Genomic DNA, 9,890 nt, shown 5'->3' with positions numbered 1-9,890 from the left:
TGTCTCATCATCTCAAACTCCAATATCAAAATCTCAACAACATTTCTCAATTTCAGTTCTCAATCATCCATCACATGAGATAATCAAGTATAAATCACAAATAAACATTCTCTTTTCCATTTACAAACACAATTCTCATCATTTACATGATCAACAAAATACATTTCATAATTCTAAATACATATGAGAAAATAAAAATTTAGTTACAAAATGACAAAATGACACCTAGTGCCCTACCAATGCACTGCAGGTGGTGAGGTGACACGGACATCGTGCGTAATCTGCAGGATGGACTCACCCGATACTGCGGTCTACTGGGCTCACGATCAGTATCTCCAGTACCTACGCGTGGCAAAAGCAACGCGCTAAGCAATAATGCTTAGTGGTGCAATAATAAAATAAAAGAAAATAGCAGAAAATAAATATGTATATGTCTTATTTGTTTTGTATTTGTTATATTCATTTATTTCTTTAACTTTGTCCATTTTCATTCATTTGGTTGCCCAAGTAACCTATACTAGATGACTGGACTGGATAAACGTAACCGCACCGGGTATCAAGTACTCGCCGTCACACCATCGGTCACATATGCATCTCGGTGTGCAAATGCGACTAACAAGCCGTGATAACATCGAGCACAAGGCCAAAGCTCAATACAAGGTCGAATGGCTAAAAGCCATAAAATCACTGAATGGCATATTGCCATGTGCGATCGCTAACTGAACCCTATTGGCATGCCAAACTATCCAAACCAATCTTGTTAGGTATACTAGGGCATTTGAAACTTTTAAATTCTTCAATTTGTGAATTTCAAGTTTTTGTGTTACTATTCACCCCATTGGTCAACAAAAATGTTGACTTTTGGATCGAAAATAGGTATATTGGTTTTGATACTCCCAACATATCACATTTTGTATTTAAAACTTGTTGGAATTAACCCCTAAATCCATTTCCAAACCTAAAACCTAGAGAGCAGAATTTTCAGTTTTTGTGACCCAAATTTACTGTTCCATTGGGCCCTGTTGCAGTGGGAATTTGAGGAAATGGTAAACATGAAAGTTGTTCCTTATTTTGTCTATTGAATTTCCTTTTTTGAATCACTCCATTTGGAGTTTTGTAGCTTCAGATATGGTCCAAAAACCACAGCTGGCCGGATTGCCAAAACTGCAGAATTACCAAATCTACAGTACCACGAACAGTGACTGTGATTGCATTTTTGAATATGTTCTGGCCATAATTTGGGGTAGGTTTCTTCATGAAAGTTGTTTGTCTATGTCTTAAATTGTTGCTGTAAAAATTTCAGGTCAATTGACCATATCTACAGTGAGTTATGGCCAAATGAACATTTACTGTTCATTTGGTCATTTCTGCAGGTGCTGTTGCAGGGTATCCGGATTGGGGCCAACTTTTGGTCCTCTTGCTTTGGTCTTTTGGGCATGGTTTCTTCAGCAACAATGTGCCATTATAAGCCTAGTTTCATGTCCAATTGGCCAAAAATCAATTAGACCTACACAGCCAAAGTTATGGCTGTCTAAGTAGGCTGGAATCACAGCCACCCTTGCTGCTGTCCCTAGGCAGCCTACCATTCCACTTTTCCATGCCATATTTCAGTCCAATTTATGTTCAACTTACCTCAAATGGTCACTAATTGACCATTAGAATGTTCTTTAACAATTTCATAAGCAAAGTCAAATTTTCACTCCTAAACCCTAGCTCAATTTCAAAGTTTTCACAAATTTCCTTAGTTAACTCTTTCATTCTTTGTATATATATATGTATACACTTTAAACATAAGCTCTAGTTCACTCTAAGTCCATCAAACAATCAAAATCATTCCTTCCTTAGGGCTGCCGAAAATTGAAGATACTCTAACATATATAATTTACTTCAAATTATTATAATTTCTTAACTTAAATTGATGCTCTAACAAAGATTAAAAGAGTGAGAGAGGAAATATAGCACTAACCTCACTTAAGAGCTTTTCAAGGGTTCTAATTCTTTACCTTTTCTTCACTTTCTAGGCTGCCAAACACTTTCCCAAGATGAGTGGACAAGTTTTAATGAAGAGAAGAAGGGATTTTATGGTGGAATGAAGAGGGGAAATGGAGCTTGATGGAGTGTTAATGGTGGTTTAGGGCAAGGGCATGGGTTCGGCTGGTTGGGGAAGAAGAATGGCAGATTGTATTTTTAATTCTTTGGTCTTGTTTGTCTCTTTTATTGGTTAATTAAAGGGTTGTTTAATTATGATTGGTGGAAGCTTTTAAATGACATCATCATGATGTCATAAATAAGCCTTTTTCCTCATTTTCTTTTCTTTTCTTCACTACTCATTTTCAATTTAATTTTTAGTAATGTTTATTCATATTTTATGTCATAATAATTATTTACTTAACTGGACAAGTCGGCCAAAAATCACCTCTGAAGGCGAAATGACCAAAATGCCCTCCGTTTGGCTTAACGAGTCAAAATTGTCTGTACCGAATGAAAAATTTTTCTAGGTATTTTCTTGGCATTCTAATGCCATAGGAACCTCAATGACCCTTCTCTGGAGTCCCAAAAATTATTTTATAATTTTTCCCCCAGGTCTAGGGCTCCTAGTTGCGAGAACCGCAACTTCTCTCTGGATTACCCATCGCTAGGGCACCGGCTCGTTTAACTTGGTTGTACTTTATTTCTAAAATTTTTACTAAATTTTTCTTATTAATATTTGAGTTGATTATGGTCCCTCACTTAATTTTAAATATTTTTCCGGACGTTCTAGCTGTCCGGACCGACACTGGTCACCGGAACAGTAGAATGTACGGAGTTGCTACCAGGAGGGTGTTACAATCGGATTCTAACTCCTTATGGTCGGGGAGGTCAAATCGGATTCTAACTCCTTATGGTAGGGGAGGTCAAATCATCGTGCATAGTACACATCACGATAATGAAACTTCCGAAAGGGCCATAACAAATAAAAACTTAGATCTAACCTCTAATAAGAGGAGAATCTAAGCCTGTGCACATACCATGGTAATCAAAGCAAAGCTAACTCCATTGTCTCCTCAATAAAGAAGAGAGATGGGTAATAACCTAGACAAGCATCTATAGCGAGATATAAAATAATATCATAAATCTCCTTGTCTTTTTTGTGAGCATAAATCACAACACAATTCGATTTAAAGTCAATTCCAATATCCAATAATTTTTATGCTCATCACAATTCAAAACATAAGTTTGTATTTTTTTTCCATGCAAATTGCCCATCACAATTCAAAACATATTCTATCACAATTTTTCAAAACATAATTTATTCAATTCACAACAATTCTGAATACTTGTTGAAATACCATTTCACAAAGCAAAATTTATACATACTATAATAATTTCAATAATCATTGAATTAAATCCAATACTTGATAAACATAATACATAAGAAAAATAACTTCATTTAATCATATGAAATATTCATAACAAAATCAATTAAAAACTAGTTGTGCACAAACCTCTAATGAGTCGCCTCTTGGCCTTGACTCAGTGGGTCTTTTCCCTTCCCAGTGTCTTTTCTAACTGAAACACACAATTTAAAGTGTTTCAGTACTCATTTAAATTGTTTCTAATAATAAGGTTCAATAATTAAATTTTATTAGTACTATTCCTTTCATTAATCAACCTATAATGTTGACCTTTAATGCACACTAAGTGAATTAGTTTTAATGTCACTAATATGTTTCATTTTTCATTCCTCACATGTTGACATATGTTGCCAATTTCATTTCAAAGCTTATTGCATTTTATTGTAATTATTCAGATTTCATGGCCAATGTTTACTATCTATTGGACCAAGCTACAATGTAAATTTAATAGATTTCTCTTCATTAAATTGTTTCTCATTGTGTCTTCTTTAATTTTCTTTTTGAATCATGTCATTTGGATTTGTATAACTCAAGTTATGGTCAATTGACCATAACTAGGTCAATTCTGAATTTTGGTTCCCTTACTAGGCAGTTTTAGTATTACACTTTGCCAATTTTATTTGAGTAGGTTGCTGGCATATTTAGGTCTATTACTCTTCATAGGATATATTACCCTATGTCTTATGGTCACTAAGAATTTTTTTTTTTTGTAATTTTTCAAGTCTTATACAGTTACTTATGGTCAAGTTATTGGACTGGACTCAATGGTCTTGTAGTGACAGGATGTTCAACTAGGGCAGTAGCTTTGACTCAACATTTGAGCTTCTTACATTCATAAGGTGAGGGAGAGGTCTAAAATAAAGTTGAAGGTCTATTTCTTAGCTTTCTAGAATGGTATGGCTCATTTTGTTTGAAGACTTCTAATGGGAGTTATACTTAAAACACTTTACTGGAGTTAATGGTCATTTGTACCATTTCCAGATTTGGTATGCCAGTTTAATCAAGTTAATTGACCTAGTTTCCTAAGTTTTTGGGTTTTAGTCAAAATACCATTATTGTAGGCCTATGTCTTAGTGAAAATTTGGCACTGGTTTCAGGGCATTTGGAGTTATATGGACCAAGTTATGGTCATTTTACTATTGCTGGTCAAGTTGCACTTATATTGCAAAGTTTAGGTCATTTTTAGGTCAAAGTCAATTCGGTAAGTTTTTGTAACCCAATTGGTGCAAGCATTTTGACTTGGTTGTGGTCATTTCTGGGATTTTCTTTCTTCATAAGAGTTGTAGCTCTATGTCTAAGCTTTCCATGGTATAAATTTTAGGTCATTTGAACCTGTTTTGAGTGAGTTATGGCCAAAATACTGACTAATATTCAATGGTCAAATTCTGGGTTTTCATGTCATGCAATTCCGGATTTGGTCATTCTTTTAGGTCACTTCTAGGCAGAATTTGGAGAAGCTCTCTGCAAAAAATTTGGTCTATATTGAGTCTATTTTTACCTCCAGTTGGCCTTATACCAATTGGGATCACACAATTAGGATTATAGCCCCAAATGCATACTGCCCTTATATAATTCTTCAATTGCACAAACATTACACTTTTAAATTCTAAATCTTCAAACTCCCATACCTAAATTCTGGATTCATCACATTCCATACTCATTCATCACACTTCAAATTGGTCAATTTGAGTAGTTTATACAAGTCCTTAATATACAATACACAACCCTTAATCAAATGGTCAAAATTAACCATAATACACATATAGAATAACTAACTAATACACATGAATTCAACTTAACAATTTGCCATATACTTCCACTAATGTATTACACCATGATTCAATATTTATATTCATGAAATTAGCACTCTCGAATGGACCTCAAGGTAGCTGAAATTCAACAATTACATACAAAGTCTCCAAATCAAAATCAAAACCATAATTCAAACTTATTAACATCATAATTACATATGCCATTAAATCCTATTACTTGTAACTACTTAATTAACCTCATTAATCCTCAATTACATATAAAAATCAATCAAAATTTCCTAGCTTCCATGGCTGCCGAATTCTTGACTCTTTAATACTTATCAATTTTCTCAATTTTACTTAGCAATTCAACTTACCCAAACCTCATCACAACGATTAGTGAAGGAAAATGGGAAGATTAAGCAATAACCTTTGTTTGGAGCTTGCTAAACCTTGATATTTCTTCTTTTTCTTGTTGCCCAAAGCTTTCCCATGGTGTGTAGACTAAGTTTAATGAAGAACACTTGAAGGAATTGTGGCTTGAAATGATAGAGATGGAGCTCATGCAAGAAATGGCAATGGAGGATTTTGAGATGTTCATTTCGGCCATGGGTGCTTGGAATGAAGAAATGAAGTGTTTTTTGTGCTAAGATCTATCCACTTTGGTATTTTTATGATCCACTAATTTAGGTTAATGAATATAATATATGCCACTAACTTTAGGTTAATATTAGAATAATTAAACTTATGAATATTTCAATTAATCCCCATAATTTCTTTAATCACACTATGTATAAAACTTCTTATTTTCATGAAATTTTCAATATTTAATATTACTTATTTTTAATGGACATTTAGGTCAAAAGGCAACTCTAGGTGTCAAATGACCAAAATGTCCCTCTTCGGGTTATATTTCGGATTTTTTAGTACTACTGATTTACTCTTTGTACCCCCGATTTCTTTAATTTTCATTTTTTGTTTATACTAATTAATTTTTCTTTGACATTTTCAATGTCAATTACACCTCAGTAGACCTTTAATTATATTCGAGGGTTCTCCGTAGTCCTAGGGTCGGCTATTGCCTGCACCGTAACTTCCCCGTACGGTCACCCATCGCTGCGATGCTAGCTCGTTTAACCTAGTTGCATTTTCTCTCTTTTATTTTTCCTTAATTTTTCTTGTATTTTCTTTTTATTTATTTCATCATTTTATGCCTGTTTACTATCACCGGAGTGTAGTTTCAGACATCCTGACTTGCCCGGACTGACTTTAGGTCACCGGAGCAGCAGAAGGTACAGACTACGTAATGTGAGGGCGTTATAACAAATTTTTCCGAATATGCCGTGTTGTACATCACGACAAGACATGCTCACCCCACTAATCGAAATCAATGAGGGAGGTGCCTAGCTAGATAATGAGTACTCATCCATACTCACTTCAGGCTTGCAAGTCAAAGAGGGCGGAATATAGTCAAACTCACCCCATAAATGGAGGAGGAACATAGTGATATTGCCATGCTAAGTGTGAATAAAAAACAATTTCAAATCACAATATTTAAATATTTCATACAAACCATCAATCACATTTTATCTCAAAATTTCCATTTACAAAGTAGGCAACACAATAATTTGCAAATAAAATTCTCAAAGCCAAAACAATAAAAAATTATTCATAACTCATTTCTCCAAATAAATTTTCTACTAAAAGTAGCGAATATAAAAAGTATTATGCACAGACCTGTTTTGAGTCGCCTCTAGGCCTTGACTCAATGTTCCTTATGCTTTTCAATATCCTTTTCAACTGAAACACACAATTTAAAGTGTTTCAATACTCATTTAAATTATTTCTAATCATAAGGTTCCATAATTAAATTTTATTGATACTATTCCTTTTATTGGTCAATCTATAATGTTGACCTTTAATGCACACTAGGTGAATTATTTTTAATGTTACTAATATGTCACATTTTATAGTTCTCAAGTGTTGGTATATGTTACTAATTTCATTTCCAAGTGTATTGCATTTTATTGCAATTTATCAGATTTTGGTATGCTGTTTTGACCTAGCCAGATCACCTAGTTTCCTCAATTTCTGGGTTCTGGTCAGAATTACAAACTTGTAGGTCTATGTCTTATTGAACTTTTGCCACAAATTTTAGGTCATTTGGAGTTTACTAAACCAATTTATGGTCATTTTACCAATGCTGGATAGGTTGCACTAAAATGGAAAACTTATGTCATTTTTAGGTCACTTCTAATTCTGGCAGGTTTTATACCCGAATTTGTGCAAGCATTTTGACTTGCTTATGGTCATTTCTGGGTTTGGTGGTTTGAACCAAAATTGTAGCCCTATGTCTAAGCTTTCCAAGGTATAAATTTTGGGTCATTTGGATCTGTTTTGAGTGAGTTATGGCCAAAAGACTGACTGCCATTCAAATGGTCAATTTCTGGATTACCAAGTTTGCAATTCCGGATTAGGTCAGTTTTAGTATCACTTTCTAGACAAAATTTTGGTATGCTTTCAACATGAAAGTTGGCACATTTTGTGCCTATTTAACCTCCAATTGGCTTCATACCAATTGGAGTCACATAATTCCATTTATAGCCTAAAATACATACTGCCCTTAACACATTTTGAAGCACTAACCAATCACACATTCAACTAGCTATAACTTCACTTCCCAAACCTAATTCTACATTTGTATCATACCATAACCATTCATCACTTTACATTATAGTCACTTTGGGCAGAATATAACCAATTGACAATGCACCAATTACACTTCCAATTCACAATATTCAATTCTAAACAATATATACACATAATACTCCCAACCATTACATATAACTTCCATCATCAATTATACATACTGCCCCTACATCATCACCACCAGAATTCATCAATAAGTTTCATGATATCATACATAAATTCATGAGTTTAAAGGCTGCCCAAAAATGACAATTTACTAAGGTATTGAATTTCCTTTTCAAACCCTTAATTTCAATTGCTCAATTCACACATCACATGGGATTACCTCACCAACACAACAAATTACTATAATCAAGCTTAATGCCCATTAAATATCATCAATTATATGTAAGAATATTTCACTTACCTTCCCTTTCCATGGCTGCCAAAAATGGTACACTTCAATAACTTCTCAAAACTTTAAAATTTCTTCACCAAACTACTTATCTCAAGCTTAATACCAACTTTAATTAAGAAAGAAAAAGAATTGGACACTTACCTCTTTTTAGAGCTTGCTCAAATTTCATCAAAACTCCTTCTTTTTGCTCCCAATATGCTGCCTAAGGTGTATAAAGAAGAATTAGTGAAGGAACTTGTGTGGAATCAAGGCTTGATCATGGAGAGAGAGAGCTTGAAAAGTGGCGGCCATGGAGTTTTCTTTAGAAATGAATTCGGCAATGAGGAAGAATGAGGAAGATGAAGTTGAATCTGTCCATATTGGGTTTATATATGTCCACCTATATCCACTTAGTGCTCCACTAATGTTGATTAAAAGTTAAATTAATCCAAGGTTCCTTTAATTGCAATTATGCCCTCATTCTTTCTCTATTTATATTATATACCCATTTCTTATTTTTCATGACATTTTCAAAGTTTAATACCACTTACTTTTAATGGACATTTAGGTCAAAAGTCAACTCTAGGTATCAATTGACCAAAATGCCCCTATTCGATTTGTATTCCCAATTTTTCGGTAAAATAGATTTTTATTTGTTTCTTGATTTTTCATTTTTCTTTGTTCTAATTTATTAATTTTTCTTTGACATTTCTAATGTCATTTATACCTCAATAGATGTTTAATTAGGTCCCAAAAATATTTTTCAGGGTTCCCCACGGTCCAGGGCTAGTCAACGGTCCTCGCCGCAACTTCCCAGTGCGGTCAACGATTGCTACGGCTTTTGGCTCATTTAACTTAGTTACATTTCATTGCTCTTATTTTTTCTTTATTTTTCTTGTATTTTCCTCTATTGTATTTCATTATTTCATGTCTCCTCACTAATATTTAAGTGTAGTTCCAGGCATTCTAGCTGTCCGCATGCATCATCGGTCACGAGCGATGAGAACGCACTCTAGAATATAGGGGTGTTATAATCATATTCTTGCAATTGAATTCTAATACTTATAATCACCTTAACTAAAATCATTAATCACCAATTATATGTATGAATTAATCAATATCCATGCTTATCAAGGCTGCCAAATTGGACATAAGACAAAATCCCCAATTCATGGTTACAAACCCTAATTTCAAAATTTCAATTTCATGCATTAATCCATAAGAATTCTGGCTCAGAAAGTGAAAGAGTTGAGGAATAAGTAGATTCCACTAGTGAAAGTGCTTTGGAGGCACCACAACACCGAGAAGGCAACTTGGGAAAGTGAAGAGACGATGAGGCAACAGTTCCCTCAACTGTTTGCATCAGGTAAATTTCGAGGACGAAATTTAAATTAGAGGGGAAGAGTTGTAACACCCTCCCTGTAGCAACTCCGTACATTCTACTGTTTCGGTGACCAGTGTCGGTCCGGACAGCTAGAACATTCGGAAAAATATTTAAACTAAAGTGAAAAACTATAATTAACTCAAATATTAATAAGAAAAATTTAGAAAAAATTTTAGAAATAAAATACGACCAAGTTAAATGAGCCGGTGCCCTAGCGATGGGTAAACCAATGGGAAGTTGCGGTTCTTGCAACTAGGAGCCCTAGACCTAGGGGA

The sequence above is a fragment of the Hevea brasiliensis genome, chromosome 3 (genome assembly GCF_030052815.1).
Source record: "Hevea brasiliensis isolate MT/VB/25A 57/8 chromosome 3, ASM3005281v1, whole genome shotgun sequence".
Classification (NCBI taxonomy): Eukaryota; Viridiplantae; Streptophyta; class Magnoliopsida; order Malpighiales; family Euphorbiaceae; genus Hevea; species Hevea brasiliensis.
The sequence above is the reverse complement of the archived record's forward strand: the minus strand, read 5'-3'. Positions refer to the sequence as shown.